At 41.9% G+C, this 20297-nt stretch overlaps 1 long non-coding RNA gene across 3 annotated transcripts in view; it reads right to left on the bottom strand.

The window, feature by feature from the left end:
* Nucleotides 1–12031, bottom strand: part of LOC116035859 — a 102629-nt gene extending 90598 nt beyond the window's left edge. For 2 of the 3 annotated variants that reach the window (XR_004895773.1, XR_004895772.1), the window contains exons 1-3: nt 11548–12031; nt 4198–4277; nt 4044–4095 (exon numbers count right to left, since the gene is read on the bottom strand). This is a non-coding gene — a long non-coding RNA (uncharacterized LOC116035859). The remainder of the gene's footprint in view (nt 1–4043; nt 4096–4197; nt 4278–11547) is intronic. The other variant, XR_004895774.1, reaches the window with a different exon arrangement.
* Nucleotides 12032–20297: the final 8266 nt, after the last annotated feature.

Raw genomic sequence — 20297 nt, forward strand, 5'->3', positions numbered from 1 at the left:
TTTATTACCTTGTTGACACCAGCTGCTAGTTTTAAGCACTTTTAAATGCTGAGGCTCAAGTCACAGAATTAATGCCGTTATTCCTGCCCAGCTTTCTTTTTGGCAGTGCTTTTAAGCCCCAGACTTAACAACAAGCCTGGGTTTTATGCATTCAGACAGCTGGTGGGAATAAGGCAGTTGCCAGTGGTATAAAACACTGCGTGTGTAATTGTGTGTGTGTTTATAAATGTGGTAGGCGTGTGCCTTCGTGTGTGGGAGAGCATCTGAATATTAAAAACTGTCTTTTAAAACTTGCTTGTCCGTGGTCCAAATATTAAAATTGCACATTTGTCATATTGGTCAGTCTTTGTAAACAAGAATTTATCTGTCATGCTCAATATTTGGCATTAATAAAAGGTGATTAAAATGCGGTGGAAATGTGACATACTGGAAACCAAATGTTGCAGATTCCTCCTTCCTCTTCACCAGTTTGACACTCAACTTCCGCTCTTGCCACACTGGCACGCTTCCTTACTACTACGCCTGTGTGAAGTCACTCGCCTCACACACACCACACTCAAGAAAAGTATGCATTACACACACACACACACACACACACACACACACACACACACACACACACGCAGCTGTACCTCTCCTTATGTGCAGAGTGTTGATCCCAGTTCTTCTCTCACACACAGTGAACATATGTCAGTCAGAAACAAGGCAGACTCTGTATTCCTTCTTCTGAATAAAAAGTTTGCTTCTCTTTTAATACAGCACTTCTAAAGTCTCCTCACTCATGTAGATAGACCTTAAGCGATACGTGGAGGTGACCTCGTTGTGTCAGTGTACGTGCACGTCTTCAAATGTGTAAGTGTGCACATGCGTGTGATTACAAAGGGAGGATCTGGGATGCCTTAGGTAAAACAAATACAAACTCTGATAGATGCCAGCAGCACCTGTCTTATTTACATTTCCTAATTGCAAATGAATTACCAAAGAAACATTTTGCCAGCACTGACAGGCAACACGACACAGAGACGAGTTCTACCTGAAGGAGAAAGTGTTTTCTTAGAAATATTTATAGAAGGCTTATGGAACTTCCACATAAGCCAATGGTCCCCTGAAGTCTGTTTGAATGTATGTAGGAATGCAAATGTATATGTACATACATTCGCAACTGTGGAGTTTATGCAAGCTTCGACTCTGCAATGCAGACAGAAAAACAACTCTGCACACAATCTTTGTGCACAAAACACAGCTCCTACCATTTAAAAGGCAAGTTGCAATGATGCAAAGTTGGCCTAAGGGCTCATGATATTCATGTAATGATTTTAAATATTTATACATCTACCCATTGTCTTCATTTTATAATAAATTGTAAATATTGTATACAGTTACTTATATACAAATTATTGTATACATATATGCCTAGAGAGACTTTGGTTTAGTGGAGAAATGCAAAAGGTTGCGGTATGGTAATGTGCAAAAGATACCAAACCTAGGCCTTTACTATGACTGCTGATCCTAACATTTAAAACATTATGACTAGGGATGCAACTAGGGATTATTTTCTTTGATGATTATTTCCTATTAATCAAATCAAATTGCAACTTGCGTCTTAAACCAAAAGATATTCAGTTTACATAAACATAAATCACATAAAACAAGAAGAAGCACAAAATCATCACAATTGACACGCTAATTATACGTATAAGTATTGTTGCTCAAAAAATAACTTAAAGGACTAATAAATTATCCAAATACTTGATAAATTGTCTGTTGATTCATCAACTAATTATTTCAGTTCTTGTTATGGCACAAGAGTGTAGTCTGTGGTTGTCGTATTAGCTCTAAAAAACAACCAAAAATGTTATGATAATACAATCTTTCCAGTGTTGTTTAATTGATAGGGGACAGTTCAAAATCATTTTAATTTGTAAAAAACTTAACAGATAAACACCTAATTTGCACCTGTAGTGATATGTAAAAGTCCCAGATTGTTATTTAAAACAAATCAAAATTAAAGACAAAACTAAAACTACAAGATCAAATCAGGACTGATGATGGCTTCTAGCTGAAACGCGTTCTGTATCTGCAAGTGCCGGTGTTTTGTTTCTTTGGGAATTCATGTTGTGTAGCTATTGTATGAAGACTCACCCTAAATTCTTCATCAGTTTTCAAACTCACCACCTTCCCACCTGAGGTAAGAAATGGTCTTGACGGTCCAAAACAGGTCCAACAGGTTCAGGCTGACAAAAACCTCGAGGCCCCCTTGCCCTAACTTCAGGACAACAGCAAACAACACCTGTCCTGATGATGTCATGCTCTCAAGGGTATCTCATACTTGCCTGAAGACTTATTCAGTTCCTAACCTCCTTCTTCTTCTTCTTCACCTCTCCCTGCCCTCCCTGACACCATACACTTCCTGATCCCATTGTTCGCCACTAGTGAGCATCAACTCTCTCAAATACACCTCACAATTCATTTAACAGCCAATTTAAACTAAAAGTGATACTATTTTCCTACACACTAGTATTTTGTCATCTTATTTCTTATTCTGAACTGTACACCCTGCACAGTACAGGCCCAGACTACCGCCACTCTGACAAACGACCAAACAAATGCTTTTTTAAAAACCACAACATTTTCACAGTCATTCTGCTAAAGATAGAGCAGGAAATGACAGAACACCGAGATAAAACATGAAGTAGAGGCAAGAGAGGAATGCAGGTCAAAAGGCTTAGGTGACACAGGTGGATGTAGATATGAGTTGTATATGTACATGCATATACAGTAACTCATGTGTTTGTATCCATGCAGTTATATGTAAAGAAAACAGAGGGATCAAAGCACATATAAACCCAGGTTTACTCCTTTTATCTAAACTTTTCTTGTTTCTGCGATCGGAGGTGAGTTGTGGTAGCGAGTCAGTCGTCTTTGATTTGGGAGCGTGGCGCTGTCACCACCACCGAGCACAAAGACACCACACACACACACACACACACACACACACACACACACACACACACACACACACACACACAACAACCCAAGCAGCGGGAAACAAGAGAGGAGCAGCTGTGAGTTGCACTCATCAGTTCAGATTGAGGGAGACACAGGCAGGCTGGTAAACAGACACAGATGCACGGAGCTGAGCAGAACAGAGAGTGGGAGAAAGAGGAAGGTCACCCTTTCACAATGGGAAGGTAGCGGCAAAGTCAACAACACTTGCTGCTTGACTAAAGCTACTGTAAAAAAATAAATTAAAAAAATACAGGCTGGTCAAAGTGGCAAATGTTAATTATTTTTCATTGATGAGTGAGAGTGTGTTCTTTTTATTTGAAAATACTATTTTTAAAAGGGAATATGGAATAGCTAAAGCTCTTTGATGTATATTTTCTATACATTGTTATCTGACTTACACAACATCTCTGCAACAATGACCACAGTTTGAAGTCACTGGGATGTTTTCACTTGTCAAATTGTCATCATCCCAGATCTTCACTGGCCTCTAATGAGCAATAACCAAATAATATTCATTCGTGAAGAGCCCGAAAAAATTCTCCTGCCAAGACCTTCCACACACAAGTGTGTGAAAAGTGCATTCCCTTGAGACACACAAGTGTGTGAAAAGTGTGCATTCCCTTGACACACACACACACACACACACACACACACACACACACACACACACACACACACACACACACACACACACACACACACACACACACACACACACACACACACACACACACACCTTTGTCAGCAACTGTTGCCTCCCCTGAGGGAGGCACCCCACCTGGGAGCTCAATCCTGTCAATGCTCACTATCTCAGTTTCCCTTCAGTTTCGCTGTAGTGTGTTCTCTCCTTACACTCATTCCCAGGGTCAGCATTGACCCCAGTCACTGCTCCAGATACTTAAGAAGGGGGCAGCATGATGGCGTAATGAGGGATCATTCTTTCACGTGAGGAGTTCACTTGAAAAAAGTGACAATGAGAAAATGTCCTTACACTGCAGGTATTAAGAGAAAAGGGGAAACAAAATGACACCTACCTGTCGTCACCTATGTTTTGGCAGAGAATCATTTAAGCCATGTGGTTGTTGCCTATAGAGAGAGAGCATCATCAAGAGTTCATGTTAGAGATATTATTAACTTTATTTCCCCCGAACAATAACATTATTTTTAAAATGAGCCTACAATATGTACCTTTAGTGCAGGACAGACTGTAGGTTGGTGCCCTGCAGAATTGTTGGTTGAGCGGCTGATCAGTCCAGGTTTGACAGGATCTTCTGTGTCAGAATAAAGCACAGTAGGTAAGTGGACTATTATGCATTTCAACTGTAATTTCAATCCTTCTTTGACTTTCTCGCTCACTCTCAGTGGCCGCCCTTCTTACTTTACATAGAAAAAAAAAGACATGGTATGTTTTCATAGAAAGCGAGATGCTTTGTACTGAACTCCATGAACCTCCACCCCCCTTTCCCCTTTCGTGTTTTTTCTACATCACTCTTCTCCACCACACTATGCGGTGTACTATCATGTAGCCTGTTACTATAACAAAAAATCTGGCCAGGCAGTTTCCTAGACTTTCACACATCTGAGATGTATTTCCAACAACAAAACAACTTAATGTCCAAATAAACCTGCTTTACGTTTATATAGAACACCTTAACTCTTGCTTTCCTTGTTTGCACTTTTTCCAGTTCTTAAAGAAACAAATGAGTCATTATCATGCGCCACAGTTACAAATAGTTAAACTGTTACAAACTCTTCCAGTCAAGGCCTACTGATTCTATAGCCTCTAGGCTCCAGTAATGTCTAACCAGTCTGAGGTAAACATTTACCTGCAGAGCTGATCACACATTAATGACTGATCACCACCTGGAGCTAAACCATTCTCCGGTTCCTGACTTTAATTGCTAATAAGTTGTCCAGGTGTGTGTGTATGTGAGCACACACACAAGACAGGATGTTTGTAGTCTGCAGGAGGTAGAAGTGAAAGACCACCAACTGAACAACGAACCAGGTGGTGAAATCACAGAGAAGACACGTCGGTCCAGCAACTGTTATCCTCAAAACAGTCAAACTCAAAACTTCAGGGGGTTCAATTTGTACTCTTTGCAGCTGCTGCTGCTAAAAACATCTGAGCTTCTGAGAGACAAACATGCTGCAGCCATGCAGTGACAACATTATTTTTGCAATGTTTGCTATATATTGAATCTAATCCATATATTCAAAAGATGTGTCTGCACCAAACAAGATTCTATTTTTGCAATTTCCACTTATTCTTTCCTTTTTTTCTGAAAAAATGCCGCACATAAGCTATGCATTTTGACCCATACATAGGAACTCAATGATAGGATATCTTGGCCTCTGCTGCTTACATTTTTGAGCTTTTCTCAGTTTTTTCAATAAGCGCAATACTCCCCGGTTCCTGTATAGTTAAGGGTAGGGAGACTTGCTGGTTTTTGCTAAGTTATTATTAAGATAAGATGTATGTAAAGCAACTAAAACATTTTGTGAAATAGCCCATTAAAAGGGCACTTAAACCTAATGGAAAACATTGCATCTTCAGTGGTGAACAACAACTGCCTTTCTCTGCATTACACTCAGGATTGAGTCACCCCATCATGCTGTTTTAACACAACATGTATTCAATTGAGGAAGTAATGATAAAATTACCTTTTAGGTAAAGAGGAGATCATACAGATAAAAGAAAAGCCAACAATGCTCGTTTGACTGTGACAAAACAAGTTTCATGCGGCCCTACAGGCCCATTCACCGGCATAATCGCCACAACCTTAGTTTCCGAATCGGTCAGAAGGGCACACTACTTCCTGCATTGGCACTGCAAAACGGTTCATTATGAATGTTAATTCCTAGGGATACTGAGCTAAGACCTCCATAACTAAATTCTCCGCCTGTGAGAAACACTGCTTTTAAATTAGGTAAGTCAGCTGAGAGATGCAACTTTTCCTTCTTTACTCCTACTATCACCTTGAAAGTGAAACAAGCGTTGAGACTCCGGTGGACCCACGACATATTCTCATTTAGCGGCTGCACTGTTGTGGGATGTCATGGCTATTAATTCTATCTGAGCTTCATTAATCCACATTTTCCCCATTCAGCCCCCCTATCCTTAATCATCATTTCAGCCTTTGCCAGCATGGCCTCTGGTGGCCAAATACAACTAGGGTCACAATGTGTTCCCTCAGCACTCTGGGAGTATGTGCACACATACACATACAAAACACAGATAATAAAACAGGGCATCCATCTCAATCACACAGTGTTGGACCCATGTCATTACATTCCTCTCACTGGGGTGAAGCATAGAAAGTTTATACACAAACGTACACTCACAGACAACAGTGCATAGAGAACGCTTGCCAGGTTGCGACATTCAATAGACCAAATTCATCTTGTATGGCACTCTTGAGTGATATCTCATTTGTGAAGAAGCTGAAGGTTAATCCGCAGTGAGTGAAGAGAGGGAGGTAAAACTAGAATCAGAAGGGAGGCTTTAGAAACGCTAGCTGTTAGGGGAAAAAAAGAAACCCACACTGGCAATTGAGTGGTGTTGAAAGAACTGACAACTATCGAGACCGTCTTAGCACAGCTCAGTCCAGGTGGGCGATTGGTTGGAGACCGCTTATTGTTCCAGCAGATCTGAGCTGTTTGCCGTTATCTGAATACCAAATGGTTCCAATTTGCCGTGTGGAAAGGGGGGGGGGGGGAATACCACGGAGGGGGCCAACACACACAATGGAAACTGGAGAGGGTAATCTGATGGAAATCTCTGAATGTTCCTCTCCCTGCTTGCTAAAGGTTAGCCTGCTTAACTGTCTGTCTGCTGGGTGGTTGCTTATTATTCATTCAGAGAGACAGACAGACAGAAACACATGAGAGAATGGGTGTATCCATAAGAGGAAATCAAGATGGTGGGTGGTAATTTTGTCAGTAATATCAGTTGCTTTGCCTTCTCTGTAGGGTCTGATATTGAAAGGTTTCCCCTCAGCTGATGTTTGACTTTTGACTCAAGATCATCAGCTGACCTTTGACCTCTAGAGACCTCAGCAGCGCCCGTCTACAACTCAGCCTACCTCTCCAATCGGATTCTTCTTCACTCTCTCACATACCAGCACAAGCAAATCATCCCAGCATACTGCCCCCACTCACATAAAAGCCAGTTCATCTCTCTAATGCTGATAGCACATACTGAGAGCAGTGGGAAAAGGGGGGAGGATTTGTCTGTCTGCATCACAGGACTGTAAGCACATAGAATAACTGTCACAGAGCACAGGCAAAAGCCCTTAGCATTGTGACAGAGCAGATGTTAAGAGTAATGACAGTGGAGATTACCCAATAATTGTAGCAGTGTAAATCATTTTGGGGGGGAGAGAAGAAAGAAGGAGAGAGGGGAGAAGTGGAGGAGGGAATGATCAAAGGAGGATGAATTACAACTGAAGCAAAGAACACCTTATTGTTGGTATGAATATGTAAAAGAGAACAATTTACATGCTGTGCTTTTTCCTTTTTCTAAATGTGTATGGGCAGACTGCTCATCTGTAGTTGCATAAAAGGGGGCAGAACCATCCAGAAATGAGTCCCTGCCATGTTTTGTGGTGCTGGTTGTGGGGGGAGATAATGGCGATTATGACGATGTGGCTGCTGGCGTTACTGTTTGTGTTCGGGAGCTAATCGCTGTGATGCAAGCTGCTGCCTGAGGCCAAGATAGAGGACAGAGAGGCCCCTCCATCTAAGAGTGTGATGACACATTTCTCCCTAACATCCCATAACAACATCGTCCTCCCCCGACCTCCAGCATCAAGCCCTCACCAGTATCCTGCCTCCCCCAGCCACAGTTCACCAAAGCCTGCATGGGTCAACAGATCAGGGGCCCTGACACCTGCTAGGAGCCTGTCTGTGTGTGTGTGTGTGTGTGTGTGTGTGTGTGTGTGTGTGTGTGTGTGTGTGTGTGTGTGTGTGTGTGTGTGTGTGTGTGTGTGTGTGTGTGTGTGTCTCACTTGCTCTTGTGTGCACTTGTGAGTGTAAGTGTGTCCCTCTCACTTGCTCTGTTGTCGCCTTGATTGTGTAATAAACTTTATTCAGTTAACCGTGAATTATTGTTAATTGAACTAAAAAGTAATTTTATAAATTGAAACAGAGGGGGGAGGGGCAGACCAGATTAACGATGTAAAGGAGTGTTTTTCTCTCCCTCGCTCTCACAACGTCGAGACTTACCTTGTCTAATTCTTTTTCCCCATTACAGTTCTTCTCACCATATTGTTTCCCCCATCCTGCACTTGCAGTAAAAAGCCAATAATCTACTTAGCCTCACACCCATCTTAAAATCAAGACAGGGTAAGGCTGAAACATTTCTGAAGAACAGTATTGCTGGTCTGCCGCTTGTGCTCTAAAATGCTTGTTTGCCAAAAGCCCATAGCTCTTTTCACACGTATACTGTATATTCACTGCCGTTTATCACGTACATTGTTTTGTCATTCACACAAGCAACGCCTTAATGTTTTTAACAAAAATGTCCACTGCTGTAATTTAACACCTTTGTTTACACAATATGCAATTATGGATCTTTAGCACTAACGTTGCTATGCCAAATTTGTCTGATTTACCATCATTGGATGTACATCAACTTTTTATTCATATGGTGCCCTGTTAAATGCTAAAACAAATGAATGGTAAAGACTACATGTGTTAAAGCAGCGAACATATGCATTATGCAAAAGCAATAACACATGCACAATCATGATCACCCATACATCCTGCTAACACTGTTGGGTACAAGTAAAGCTGCACAGAAGGACGTCTTTCTCAGATCTCTCTTGAGAATCTTTGTAAGAAGTGTCCATGTTAGAGTAAAGCCCATTCTAGACAGTGCACTTGCTAGCAAAATCCATCATTTTATGATAAATGACAAAATAACTGAATAGTTGTTTGAAGGAAAACATTGTCAACACTACAATACATGTTGTTTGTTCACTAACGTATACCAAATAAATTACATAAATTGTTCTGTCAGTCACACAAGCAACACCGTTTAACAAAATGTGACCATTCACAGAATTTCACAGAATTTCGTATACAACCACCAATACTACTAAAGCCCTCTGCTGCAAGAAGAAGTGTTACATGTAAGTCATCCTCTCCTAGTCTCCACAAACCTCATCCATAATTCTAATACTAGAAAATCTATGTGGGAGAGTGAACTATGCTGCATAGAAGGGGAGCAATGTTTTGGAATTCAACCCGCATACCAGGGCTACTGCAGTGCTTCAGGAAACAGTCACATTCCGGTAAACACATGTGGAATTACCAGGGAAAGAGCTCCTGGTCACCAGCCTAGCCAAATATTATCTCATACAGCACAATATCATACCCCCCACCACCACCACCACCACCACCAAATACATAGCAACTATTGGCTGAGTGGGAGGAAGTGATGTATATTGACTTTTCATTTGTGTCTTGCTGACTCTGCTGACAAAAGGACCAAACCACTTCCAGCTGCTAAACCTAGAGAAAACAACCACATTCTGCTGAACATGATTCAGCTGCATTTTGCTTCTCAAATGAGTGTTTTCATCAAGCACTTCTGTTGCTCTACCGCCACAATTGTGAATCATGTGAGTCAGTGGTTAAAGTAGCTAAATTACACTCAAACCATTATCACAGTAATATTCCACTAAAATGATTAGTACATTACATCTAATATAACCAAATGAGGCCTACAAATGACATAGCTGCTCACGTTAATGAGATCCATGTACACAATAAAATAAACATTATCCATCTATTCCTGCTGATCTCCCCCGCATTAACACATGACCTTTGTAACATGAACATTCTTGTCTAACAATACCAATCGTCCTCTCTATTTGTCTATCTATAGTGTGTCTCAGCCAGCTAGCACCTTGTCAGTCATAAAAGTAGAGGGGGGGGAGGGAGAGTAGGAGGAGACGGAGGAGGGGATAAGAAGAGTGCCATTACCAGTGTTCTGGACCCGTGTCTTCCCAGGGTGAATAATTACGTCTGACATGTCGTGAATAGGGAGGGACATTATCGCAGTACCCCCTCTGTGTTCCTTTGCGTGTGCGCGCACACACACACACACACACACACACACACACACACACACACACACACACACACCCCCACCCACACACACACACACACACACACACACACGGGCCCCACTGAATGATTTAGGGGGTCTGTTAATAATGCAGGGGCTCCTAGAGCTAATTAGGTAAGTAGCAGAGGGCGCCGGCTGTGACGCCTCAGCTCACTGATGCGAGCTGTAAAGGAATGAAGCATCGACTGCACACACATACTCACACACAGAGTTTAGGTTTATGTTTCACCACACTAGCCCCCACCCCCTAATCTCAATAGCCCTGATTGTTTTCAAAAGGGATGGATTAAATGTGTGCTTACGATTAAAGTTTCATTATTGATCATGGCGCAAAAATGGAGGCCGGCAGCACCTTCACTATTCTACTTCTTTTATCTGCATACATGATCAATTATTAAAGAGAAGAGGAAAGGTAATAGGTAACAGGTCTGTATGCTGTGGCCCTTAGGTATTTTGACAAGCAACATCAGAGGTTGAAAGGTAACAGGGATATGTGTGCTCCAAACAAAATCAATAGAAAGTGATTATCTTGAGAGGGAACAAGTGAAGAGCCAAGGTGGGCCTTCTCTCTCTCTCTCTCTCTCTCTCTCTCTCTCTCTCTCTCTCTCTCTCTCTCTCTCTGGCGCCATAGCTGTCAGCCCTGTAAGTGCAGTGTCAGGGTGATTAGAGAGCAGCACGGGCCAGACAGAGCACAGCCAACCTCCAGACAAGCCCTCCAGAGACACAGCGCCACAACAAGCCTCAGCCCAGGGTCAAGCCTACTTTGTCAGCCTCCCTGCCTGCAAGATGGGCCCCTTCAGTGCACAATCAGGAACCATCTTGTATAAGATATGGCAGGGTCGGTGACATATAGCTGCTTTATGGTACCTAGGGTAAAAGCAATTATATTTAAAAGGGCTGGTACACCCAAAATACAAGAACATATTTTCTCACTTACCGCTTGTGGTATGTGTCTTAGGTTCTGAGATGTTGAGATCTCTGCCTCCACCCAAATACAGAAGAGGTGGATAGAATTAACTACTTTATACTGAAGAAATTGTCACTACTTATTATTATTATTATTATTATTATTATTATTATTATTATTATTATTATTATAATTTGGATGCACCATTCCTATAATACACTGGAGAAAAACTACATTCCAAACAATGGTATAGGGTGGGGGATAGCAGTATGCTCAATAAAAAATTTTACCAAGAGAGGCAGAACATGAAATGTTGTTTGTTGAAACATGATTTGATTAAGTAGTCAAATCCGACAAATTTCCACTTGGGGATGTAGCATGCTCTTTTGTTAAGTTAGAAGATAACCTATGACAACATACAAGAGCGAACTCTAAAAGCTGTGAAGAATAAAAGCTTCTTTAGCTAACTTTAAACAGTATTATTAATATAACGTACCTTGCTTTCCAGGATCCATAATTCTCGCTGATAACTGGTTAAAAAGAGATGACAGGACGTCAGGTTCCACTACACGAATATGGTGGAGTTTCAGAGTAGAGAAACGTTTAACGTTACTCACTACATAAAATGACAATGGCGTAAACACGAGGTTTGTTTCAGTCCAAATTATTTACTCACCTGACATCAGGTTTAACATTAAAAGCTACGTAGACAAAAAAAACAAAAAAACTCACGTAACGTAAGAGGAAAGTGGCGCAGCTAATTTTCTGGAGGAAGGGGAAGTTAGCTTGATATTGGATACCTTAAATATTTTAATTCCTCTTCACATATCTTGTACGTTAAAGCAAATCAGTAAAACTACAGTGAATGAGGACTTTTAACGCAGGGGAAGGGGGATATATTATTGACAATTTGCAGATTTGAGAAAACATTATCACAGAATAGCTTATGAGTAATATCAAGCAAACGTCCTTCTAATCAAGTGTAACCATAGGAGTGTAACTTTACAGAAGGCCATTTGGCCAAAAAACAACAGTCTTAAGATATAAAATGTGATTAATGTAGTTTGTTTTTAATGCTGGTTACAACCCAGTAACCTACTGGAATAAGGGAAGTAACATGATACAGATGTAATAAAGTAAAAAATAAATAAATAAAGTAATTTACTGGGGTGAAAAAGTTCCTTTAGGCCTTGGGAATAGTGGTTAGGCAAAATAATCTTGACTTAATGTCCCCTTGCTTGCTTTTTTCTGACTTTTCAACCATATCTGTCAAAAGCTCATGATGAAAGTCAACCTGAAAATAGTAACCTAGTTTTTAAATTTCTCATTGTGTACGGATTAAACAAACATACAACGTGTTCATTGGAGAGAGCTACGCTAGCTAAATATTGTACTTGGCAATTGGCAAATACCTTTCTCTGTATCTCATTATGCTTACATTCTTACATTCAAACAAAATATGCTCGTCTCCCAAGCGATTTTCATCACAAAGGCTCCATACTTAACACACAGCCATGAGATTGATATTAATTATCTCATATAGCTTTTGGGGGGAAAAGTGAATAACCACAGTCCAATTATGTTGAACTATTCCTTTAAATCACAGCTACCCAGCAGTCTAAACACTGTAACTTGAAAACATTGTGAGAGGTAGAGAACCATGACACCTACAAACAGTTCTGTTACAGGGGGATTATTTTGTAATTTCTCTGTCATGGATGGTGGTGTGTGTGGTTAGGAGGTGGATTCATACAAGGATATCCACCATACAATCTACATTTTTTCAAATGTTTCCTTTTTTTTTCCAAGTTCCCTGCAGCGCACACTTGTTGACAGATTGCTCATTAGTGTGACACAAACTTTCAGCACCGTCTGCAGTTTCTGGAGTTCACCAGTTCTCTCCCATCCCACAGCATAAGGGAAAGCTATAGCCTGTCTGTACTCTACCTGTATATGATAGCTATAGCCTGGGGGTTGACAGTATCTAATCACAGTCTCAACAGGTGAGGAGACGAGACGGCGCAGACAACATGGCACCACATGGAATTCCTACACTATCATAATGTGGATCAAACCACACACACAGTATTCATGATTTATGGTAAACATATACCACTCTCTACTTTGATGCTAAATATAGAAAATAATGTACAGTACATATTCCACCACACATGGTATCATATCATATATCATATCATAATACATCATATTATGTTAGAGTGTGGAAGCATTTTCTGTCAGCGTCAACAGGATCAAATATAACAAATGCAAGACAAAAACCACCGTGTTCAGGTATCCGTTTGAGTACACAAACATTATTGCATTAATGTTGATTTATTTACAATGTGATGTTCCTCAGCACAGTGCTTGAAGTTGTTTGACCTCGTCTTCACCTCGACAGCACAGAACCTCGTCAGACATAAAAGCCGTCGAAGGGGGCAGAAAAAGCCAAACCTCCCCAGGGGAAGGAAAAGCAGAGGAGTGGGAGGAGACGGAGGAGGAGAAGGAGGAGGATGGGTGTCACTGTCTCCACAAAGCCCTCTTATCCTTTAGATATCAAAGCACTGTACTCCCAGCACAACATATTATCAGAATGATATGACTCACCATAGGGGAAGCAGTAAAAAAAAACAAGAAGAAAGAAAGAAAGAAAGAAAGAAAGAGAGCAGTTTTATCATTGTAAAATGTGGGTGTGGGATTTCATGTGGCTTTGGCAGTACATAGGCACACGACAGTGTTCTTAAAATATGTTTTTGATATCATACAAAGAAAGTATTGTGTGACGCATCTTCCTCACTGAGGTGAACTTGGAGTGAACAAGACAGAGGGTCTCTTCTCACACAGCACCAAGATGACGTCTGCAGCATTCCCAGGTGACTGACAAATAAGGAATATATGGTAACTGCATGAAATAGTGGGATATACAAATGTATTGTTGTAACTTGGATTAATAGTAAGAGTGACCTGTTTCTTAGGCACCAAGTGTTCACTCTCTTCTTTTTTATTTGCTTTCTAAAGAGGAAGTATTTAGGATGTAGGCCAGATGGGTACACAGCACTATTGTATGGTTGACAGAGAGATGACCTTGTTGCGCCTTTGTGTGTGTGTGTGTGTGTGTGTGTGTGTGTGTGTGTGTGTGTGTGTGTGTGTGTGTGTGTGTGTGTGTGTGTGTGTGTGTGTGTGTGTGTGTGTGTGTGTGTGTGTGTGTGTGTGTGTGTGTGTGTGTGTGTGTTTAATCAGACAGAGAGGGGGGATTACAGACCAGGCACCTGGCAGGTGGAAACAGTCTGTACTCATCTGATGCCCTCCTGTCCTTCTGCACTCATACACACACACACACACGCAATATGTAACTTGGTCATAACCGTAATGTCATATTACAGTGCGTACAACAAGTGCGTACAAGTGTATCTTTGTTTCAGATTGTGAGGCCTTGCTGTGAGTTGCCCTGTGGCAGCCCCCCTGTAAGATAGAGAGTAGAAAAGGAAATTACACAAGCAAAAACCTTGAAACAAGACATAAATGCCTGCATTAACAGAGCAACTCGTTTCTTAAATGACTTTCTACTGTAGCCTGGGAGTTTCCTAATTTTAGAGTGAACTACAAGCTAGAAAGAGACACTCTGGGTCTTTATAATATAGTGCAGTGGTTCCTAACCTTGTGCTCGGCACCCCCACAACAGTTTGATGAATCTGAGATGATAAACCAGACACTTGTGGCCCAACAGACATGAAAAATGCAACATATACTGACATTACTGACCAGCTTCAGTCAATGGTATATGTTGTATTAGAGGGCAGGGCAGAGAAATAAAGCCATTTCTGTTTTATTTCTAGCACATAACTGACATTCTAAAACTCTGAGGAAAAGGTTTGGGAGAAATTCCTGCAAGGTAAATGAAGTTGATAAATATCAAGCTCAAAAATCATACAGCTCCATTCTGACTCCTGTCAGCCTACCCAAAAGAGTACTAAGCACCCCATCTGTTATGGCCTGCTCAAAGATAGTAGCTCAAGTGGAGTCATCAGTGTTAAGTTAAAACAAACACAGTAATTACCCTAATTAAGATCTGGCAGATTCCTTTAGATTAATAGTAGCCTCTTTAGATACTAGAGAGGTTGATATCAGAGGAGAGAGAAAAGGGGATTAGACGAGGTCAAGCAGAGGAGTAGGAAGGTGGGGAAAGACAAGTAAATGTAATATATATACAGTATATATATAAAACATATTTTAAAAATGAATGAAAAAATGGAACCGTAAAATTGGTTGTTGATTAAAACAAAAGGTGATGGTCTGTTAAAAGGAAATGAAATAAGTTAAGATGGAAAGATGAGGAAGGGGAGGAGAGTGTGCGTCTACAGTCCGGATGATCGTGTAGGCCTTTTTTTGGCTGCACCAGGAGTAAATGGCTCTGCAGGCGCCTGTCACTCTGAGGGGCCAGCATGGGACGATCAGCGATGATGACGGGGGCACGGACCTGTGTCAAGATGCTGAACCCAGCTGTCAATCAAACCACTCTGCCCTGTAGGATGACAAGGATGGGCCTTAATCCTGCTGAGGAGAGAGAGGGACGAGAAGGAGTGATGGAAAGGCACGAGAGAGAAATTAGACAGGGAGAAATGAGAAAAGATCAGAGAAAGACAGGCAGACATAGAGTTGGTAGGGAGAGAGAGAGAGAGAGAGAGAGAGAGAGAGAGAGTTGTTTTCAAGCTGATTATTTATTCTAGAAATGTACTGATGTCATTTAACTTTTAACTACTGAGGAAAACTAAACCCAACAGGTGATTGTGTAACCACATGAAGTTTATACGGTAACAGACAGTGAAAATTGCAGCTATTCCCTTTTTAATTTAGGCTTCACCATGGAGCCAACTATCTTGGGAAATGAAATATTTGATGTCCCTCTCCATAGTAGGCAATATGACACTGTCTGAACTGTCATTTGACGGCCAAAAGGCCCGTATGAGTCATCCACCAGCTATTGAAGACCGTAACCCCTCAGGCCTCTTGGGAACATAGAGGAATGACCAGGGAACCAGTACAGTAGAATACAGAAAAAAATACTCTATCCCACAGTCAGTTTTCGCTGGAGCTCCAGCAAGCTGTTTTCAATTAGCGCTCGCTGATTCTCAGTGTTGGTCTACCACATCTTTTCAAGTAAATGCAACCATAACTTAAAGCCACAATGTTTGGTTTGGCCATAAGGGAATATGTGCTTCTCTCCTTTCTCTTGTCAGTGTTAGCCACCGAAAAAGTCCTCTAACATTCATTTGTGTTGTATGAAAATGTAATACAAAACTCACCCACTCAACTGCAGAAACCACCAGATGCAACCAGAGAGAGAACAAAACATGTCAGTGTTATAATCAGAATAAATTTGTGAGCATTAAGAATGCACTTCTTCAAAGATGGTCTCTTGGGAATTAGGCATGAGTGCAGCAGTACTTTAATAGTTCAGTGAAGTCAAGTTTATTTGTACAGCCTAATATCACATGCAATGTCTCAGTGGGTTGTATATGTCCCCAAAAGTTATGGCTCCTGACCCATACCCTGAGGTCTAGAAGGAAAAACAAAACAAAAACCTGAACACGTTAGGAAAATAATGAAAAAAAGGTTTGTCAATTTTGATCTGATCTGCTGCTTTTCAACTGTTTTTGTCTGCTTCAAGTCATAAATTGTTTTTAATACACATAGGTTAAAAATTAGCTGCTGCATAAGGTTTTTTCAAATGTTAGCCTGATGCAACACACGATGGGGACTACTAGATTAAGATGAGATCCTCTTTCTAGATGTAATCTAGTTCTAGGTAGCATATTCCTCTCAGTGAGGTGCATTTTGCGGCAATAATCACATGTAGCATATTCTCCTGGTGACCAGTAAAGTAATGGCGTCTGGTGCCTGGCTGCATATATGGAGAGATGGGGTCAAAGATGCCAAAGATGCACATAGTATATATAAACATAATAATAAAAATGAGTGCAGTCAGATATTTCCCAGTTCATTGCCAGGGCTTCATCCAATTTGCCTTTCAACCACAGTGTGAGTGTTTAAGTTCAAGCATCCCTACTTCACCAGTCTGGGTCACAGTCCAAGAGGGTAGATTGGCCAAAACCTTTGATCTGGAGATCAGAGTCTGAAACTTGTTCTTTATGCCAGAAATATTTGTATTTGCACGTGTGTGTGTGTGTGTGTGTGTGTGTGTGTGTGTGTGTGTGGTCATGACAGAGAGACAGACAGGTAGAGGGAGAGAGAGACAGTTAGGGACAGCTTTCAGGGGACACTGTGAACCAAGAGAAAAAGCCAATGATCTTTCAGGGCCCAGATGTATGTACAGTGTCCCTGAGGTGATCAGAGCTGTGACCTGACACTCCAGCGTCCCAGCATGCTCGACAGATGTGGGTCAACTGACATCTGTTTCTCACCACAGCCTGGGCTCAGCTCAGCTCGGCCCGACCCAACCCTGCTGCCATATTCATCCTAATAACCACTCCCATAATCACCAGGGATTATTCTAATATTAGTGAGCGCACACACACACACACACACACACACACACAGTGACTGCTCTGATTAAGGTATAGTGCTCCATATGGTTTTTCGGAGGGTTTTTGGGGGGATTAGTATGTTTTTAGCCCTTCAGTGAAAAGCCTTAAAAAAGCCATTTTAGAGATGACTAAAGACAGTTGCTGCATAAATAATATTGGAAAATAGCCTGGGCAAGGGTGTGGGGAGTTGGGGGGGGTTATGCTGGGGTGAGATGTGGACTGCCAGCAGAGGTGCTCTGACAATGAGAACGCATCATGAGGCTGCTGTGCGGATATCTGGCCTTGAAGTTAGGCATTGAAGGGAGACAGCAGTGTGCTATTCTGCTACCATAAAGGAGGGATTATGAACCAATGACAGGATGTGTGAATCAAGATGGCACACTCACCACACAACAGGACTAGAAAGAGACACTGCAGGGGGCTGTCAAGACAGACCCAGAGTGAGCTGGGAGGATTACCATATAATGATGAAAGATGATGAAGACTGATGAATAGATTGTTGGCGCTTTAGTCATGGGGGAGGGAGGACGACTTGCTTCTGTGAGGAACTTGACATTTCCAGCGTGGCAGCCAGAGTTTAGGATTTCAAGTGCAAAGAAATGTGCTGATTTTTTTTTTTATTCCAGCTGTACTTATTTGAGTGATTGTTTGTGTGATCTTTAATGTAAGCTAGCTTTTTTATTTGCCTTGTACGATTGTTAACTCATTACATTCTGAGTCTTTTTATATTGTGTGTGTGAAATCATCTTTCTTGCCCATTCTCCAGCTCTGCTTTTTTCCTTAAGAGGTCTATTTGTGGAAGTCATGGCCTGCTGGTGTTTACGATTCTCACTGGGACCCTATTGCTGGTGTTTTTTCCCCACACGCATGCACGCGCACACACACACACACACACACACACACACACACACACACACACACAAACATGCACACAGTGGGTTCTTACTGCTGATACTCAACTTCATTCTTTGCTGCAGCTGCATCTGTTGTCACCATGGATACCTTGTTTATTACTTAACCCCCCCTGCTTACACACACACACACACACACACACACATACACACACACACACACACACACACACACACACACACGCTATGACAGAGAAATAGGCAGGCTGCGTCTCCCTCTGTGTTAGATTTGGTGTTATAGGACCCATCGGATCACAGCCCCCAGCAAGCTCAGGCCCATATGCACAAAGGCACACACAGCAGTTGGCCTTGGTGGATGCAGCAGGCCCATGCTAAACACAGAGCCATAAGCAGCACACTACCTAATCACCTCCAGGCTGGTCTGGATAATGGCATTTGTTAAGGCTTTGACTCATCCTGCGTGAGGAAGGAGGCCAGTCTGTCTACTTTCCCTCTCACACATCACTTATATAAATAAAGAAAGTAATAGTAAAACAGCAAAAACATCTTGGTGGTGAGGCTTAACAATGAATCTGCAAAGTGTTGGGTGTGTTCATGCATACGTGTCCATGTGTAGAGGGCGTTAGTGAAAGGCCATCCTGCTTAGCGGGCGGCAGCATGCAGGCAGGTTTTTCACGAAACGGGGAATCTGTTATGCAACATGTGAGAGCCTGCTAATCTCGCCGAACAGCCTGCTCGTCCTGGCCACCTTTTGGCCTGTGCACACACAAATATGCTCACACTCGCACACCTCCTGGCCATGTTTCTAGCCATGCATGGCTACACACCCAGGTGGCCTTAATTGGTTTAAGAGCAGTCAGAGATCCTCATGCGCTTCTGTCCAGACCTGAGCCCTCGTGTCTCCTGTCTCTGCATGTGACTGCACAGGACAGACGCGTGAGAGGTCAATAAGCCAAGAAGTCACCAAAGCACACCATAGTGGTAGCCTGTTTAAAGTTCTCACAAGTAAAATGTGATGTCGCTATTTGTTTTGACTTGCTGATAGTCAAAGAAAGTGTACATTGGCCAGCAGGGACACAAACAAAGGCATTAAATGTTATTATAAAAGTTTTGGCAGTGTGGCTGACCCTTGATGATTGATCTGGCATTTGGCACTTGGCAGTTGGTAAATTTGGACCCTGTGTCTGCAGCTCCACATTTGAAGTAAAGGTCATTAGGTGACCTATTGGGGTCAGGTGGCTAAAGTCACTAAGCTAACTCTCGGCAGCATTACTCAGCTTGTTGGCATATGCTGACAGGCTCCCTGTGGAGCGGCTCAGCCTGCAACAGATGCACACATGCACATGTACAGACAAACACCTATATCAGCCATGAACACACAGCCAAAGGTCCTCTCCAAGATGACGTCCAGGGGATAGACATCCTGCAGTCTGCTCTCATCTGTAATTCCATTATCTCACATGTGCTATTGCACAAGGCTCCTACAGTAGTAGGTCTGAGTTGCTTATTATTCATTTTAACATTACAAGTTCAGCTTATTAATCAGTTGCTTATCATTGTTCTGCAATGCCAAGCTTCATTCCAATTAATTCGCCCTTTGACAATGTGAACGGAACTAAAGTCAGTCTGTCTAAAAACGTCAGCAAAGTGATAGAAGCGTGAGAATATTAAGCAGTAGCCCAAACTTGCAGAGCACAATCACTACAACACAGAGAGAGAGACACGGTAAAAGTGGCTCCTTATCAGTAACAGTTTGGGCTTATTTCATTTGTGCCCATAGCATTTCTTGCCATTTGGTCCCCGCTTTGTGACAGCTTTGATGTGCTGTG

The sequence above is a fragment of the Sander lucioperca genome, chromosome 18, assembly GCF_008315115.2.
Source record: "Sander lucioperca isolate FBNREF2018 chromosome 18, SLUC_FBN_1.2, whole genome shotgun sequence".
NCBI classification, from domain to species: Eukaryota; Metazoa; Chordata; class Actinopteri; order Perciformes; family Percidae; genus Sander; species Sander lucioperca.